The sequence below is a fragment of the Pinus tabuliformis genome, chromosome 6 (genome assembly GCF_031772625.1).
Source record: "Pinus tabuliformis cultivar Carrire ecotype Pingquan chromosome 6, CPIR1, whole genome shotgun sequence".
Classification (NCBI taxonomy): domain Eukaryota; kingdom Viridiplantae; phylum Streptophyta; class Pinopsida; order Pinales; family Pinaceae; genus Pinus; species Pinus tabuliformis.
In genome coordinates this window covers 449563462-449567756 of record NC_142292.1, presented here as the reverse complement: position 1 = coordinate 449567756, position 4295 = coordinate 449563462, and the positions used below count along the sequence as shown (strand labels likewise).

The window sequence follows — 4295 nt, the reverse complement described above, 5'->3', positions numbered from 1 at the left end:
GTAACTCGAGAGGAAATTTGAAAGTAGGAATCTGTCTATCTTCAAGAATCCGTGAGTTTCTGGCCAGTGATATTCATAAATCAATTAAGCATGGTGAAGCTCTATCTTTCCCCAATTAATTAAGCATGGTAAAGCTCTATATTGTTTCAAAACTTTGCATGTTAAACCAAGCCCTCAGACTTTGCAGATTCATTCCACATTTCCACAATCTACTAGAAATGAACAAGATTGCTTCCGAAATCAATATTATCACATCTTACCATCCATATTTAGAACAGATAGACATTTGTTGTTGTTACATGTTCTGCTGCTCATCTAGGTGCATTTTTGTATGGCACCTGTTTTGTCATTGCAACATACATTGTATTTTGAGGAATATTGAACTTCCATGGTAGACATAAATAAAAGGTCATTTAAAAAAGTCCCCATATTTGTTGTAAGCTCTTGTGACCTTTTTTTTACTGATAACAATGGCAACATGGCTAAGCTCGTTATGATGAAAATGTATTTTATAGTTCATATCACTCAATATCACCAATAGTCCCCACAGGAACATTCTCCTCCTTTGAAATGATGGTAACGGTTAGCATCCCTGACAATGATTTCTCTGGCTACGATCTTCGAGATGAATTTGATTGCTGTGTGGCAATCACCACATACTCGAAGATTTTTGATAACTCGAATAACTTCTCCAGGGCTTGTGTTTAATAGCCCAAATGCTATTGCTAGCTTCTCACTGTGGTGGGAAATAATTTGTTCCTTCTCTTCCTCCTTGACATCATTGAGAACAAACTTTGTGTTAGGAACATACCCTGCCTCCTTCATCGCCCAAGACAATCTCTCCAATTCTGCATAGATGTCTTGCAATTGTGGGTGTGACCTGTCTCCTACAAGAAAAGCATGCACCTGTTTATTGATCTCAATCCAACTGCATCCAGGTGTCTTTCTTATGCCCTTGTCTTTCATCATTTTACGCACCTTTTCAATATCATCCCACCGGCCAGCTGCAGCATAAATGTTTGAGAGAAGCACATAAGCTGTAACATTTTTTTCATCCAGCTCTAGAACACTCTCTGCAACAAGTTTGCCTAGCTTCATATTGTTATGTATTCTACAGGCTCCAAGCAAGCAACTCCACACGGTAGCATCAGGTTTTATTGGCATTTTGTTGATGAAGTCATGTGCTTCTTCCAGTTGTCCAGCACGACCAAGAAGGTCAACCATGCATCTATAATGCTCCATTGCAGGTGTGATATGATAACATTCACTCATGGAATTAAAGTATTGATAACCCTCATCCACTAAGCCTGCATGACTGCATGCTGATAGAACACTAACTAAAGTGACATGATTTGGTCTCATGCCAGAACATTTCATTTGTTCAAAGAGTGTAAGGGCCTCCCGGCCACAGCCATGCATGGCATATCCTGCAATCATCGCTGTCCAGGAGAAAACATTCTGCTGATGCATTTTGTCAAATAATTCCCGTGCTTTTACTATACATCCACATTTTGCATACATGTCTATTAGGGCATTGACTACAACTGCTTCTGATTGAAATCCATTTCTAATTATATTTTCATGGATCTCCATACCCTGTTGCAGAGCTGCCAAATTAGCACATACCGGGAGAATACTGGCAAAAGTCTTTGAATCTTGCATAACATCTGATAGTTGCATTTGTCTAAAAAGATCCAGTGCCTCTTCACCATATCCGTTCTGTGCAAATCCTGCAATCATCGCATTCCATGAAACAATACTCCGTTTAGGCATTTCCTTAAAAAGCTTTAGGGCATCATCAACAAGCCCATTCTGTGCAAATCCTGCAATCATAGCAGTCCAGGAAAATACATCTTTTTGAGGCATTTCTTGAAAGAGCTTCAGGGCGTCATGAATCAACCCATTCTGTGCAAATCCTGCAATCATTGCTGTCCAGGAGACCATGTCTCGTTGAGGCATCTCTTTAAAGAGTTTCAGGGCCTCATCAACAATTCCATTCTGCACATAGCCCGCAATCATTGCATTCCATGAGGCCATGTCTCGGTGAGGCATTTCATTAAAGAGTTTCAATGCCTTATCAACAAATCCATTCTGTGTAAATCCTGCAATCATTGTATTCCACGAAACCACATTTCGTTGAGGCATTTGCTCAAACAATTCCAGAGCCTCATCAATAAACCCATGCTGTGCATACCCAACAATCAGGGCATTCCATGACACAACATTTCGCTGTGGCATTTCTATAAACAGCTTTCGAGCCTCATCAACATTCCCATGTTGTGCATATCCTGCAATCATCGTATTCCACGAGACTACATTTCGTTGATGCATTTTGTCAAATACTTCACGAGCCTTATCGAGGTTTCCGCATTTAGCATACATGTCTATAAGAGCATTAAGCACAACCACATCCGAGTGAAATCCATATCTAATTATTTGCTGGTGAATTTCCATGCCCTGTTCCAAGGATGCCAAGCTTGCGCATGCAGGCAGAACACTGGAATAGGTGAATTGATTAGGTTGAAGGTCTTGTGGCATTTGGTCAAAGAGTGCCAACGCTTCCTCGGGAGGACCATGGCGTGAGTAAGCAGCAATCATGACAGTCCATGAGCATGCATCTCGGAGAGGCATGTGGTCGAACACTCTGCGAGCGTCCACCACACTGCCACACTTGACATACATGTTGAGAAGGGTGTTCTGTAAAAGTTTGTTTCCAACGAATCCAATCTGATTGATGCGAGCATGAATCAACTTACCATTCCATAACGCTTTCTTCTGAATGCAACCCTTTAAGAGCGAGACATAGGCGGAAGAGTTTACATGGCTGTCTGTGTTATGCGAAATGTTATCAAGCGTCCCAGGATAGTCCACAGATATAGTACTGTCATGGAACACCGGTTGCGTATGTGTAGTAGAAATGAGAATTGCGGGATGAGTGGAAAATATCGGCTCAAAGAGCAAAACCATTACAGTGATCATTTTCTTGTGATATTTGAAGGGCCAAACCATCATGCTCACTTACTGTTGTGACTACATTGCGACTTAATTTTTGAAAGTCGCAGCGTCTCGATTTCTGTCATTGCGCTTTGCAGCTCTTTAAAATAGATCAGAGAATCAAGTGTTTACATGCTTTTTAGGTGATGCAAATAAATTGACCAGAAGATCCTTTGCATTGCAGGATTCGTTGCACGGCATAACAATCATGACCTGTATATGCAGGATTTTCAGAGTCAGATTTACAAATCTTAAAAATTATCGAAACAAGGTGGGATCATAGCAACAAATTAAGTCACATTACCACATTTTTGGGTTCCAATTTACGCATTGAGTTAAGTCCAGTCCTGCGACAGTGGGAAGGTTTATGTGAAAAACAAGACTAAGATGATATTAAGACCAAAGTCACAGGACTTTCACCTGGCATTTTGGCAAAAGAGTCATAATTATAAGTTGGCCCTATAACTTAGGGTTGAAAGAAGAGAGTTGATAGAGTTGACAGAAACTTCCTATACATATTTATTTAAGTCGAAGCAAAGTTTACTAAGTCAAACCCAATGAATCAAGTTAAATGGCTTTGGTTAGATTTGGAAATTTTCATCTAACTTGACTTAGTTTTGGGGCTAAGCCCGGATAAATGAAGTAGGATAATTAATTAACAAAAATGTATATTTTCTTACTAACCATATTCAACAAAAAAGCATCATAGAATTGATCCCAAATCGGTTGATAGGACAAATAAATTAAGAAGTGTCAAAAAAAAAAATATGAAGATATTCAAAATGTACTAATTAGATTTCACCATTTTAACAATGTAAAATTGAATTTATTATAACAATGTAAAATTCAATTTTACTCAATTCTCAAAAGAAGACACTATAGATTTTAATTCACTCAATTCTCATTAAAAAAACCACAAAAAAAACACAAGAAGAAGACATTATAGATCATTCATTCCGTTGACATAAAAGATAAATGGTTAGATATGATTTGAATGAACAAAGTCTTGTGATATTATTTAGAAAATATATTGTGATTTATGATTTTATGGTTAATCTAATGTTTCAAATGGCACATGGTAAGATAATCTCATGTTATCGTTTTTATTTTTTATCTTCTTTTTTTTTCTCTTTTCTTCTCAAGGAAATATCTAGGCAAATTCACCCGAAGGTATCACATCCGGTCGACTTATTAGTAGAACCTAACCCTGAGGAAGTTGACGAGAATTGACATGTGACCTCCTATTAGCGAGGTATTTTAGCGATGAGAACTCGACAAATTGAGCTAACCCTCAAGGCTAC

General features: G+C 38.5%; 1 pseudogene; it reads right to left on the bottom strand.

The window, feature by feature from the left end:
• Positions 1-232: 232 nt before the first annotated feature.
• Positions 233-3202, bottom strand: LOC149259251 (pentatricopeptide repeat-containing protein At4g14050, mitochondrial pseudogene; annotated as a pseudogene).
• Between the last annotated feature and the right edge of the window lie 1093 nt (positions 3203-4295).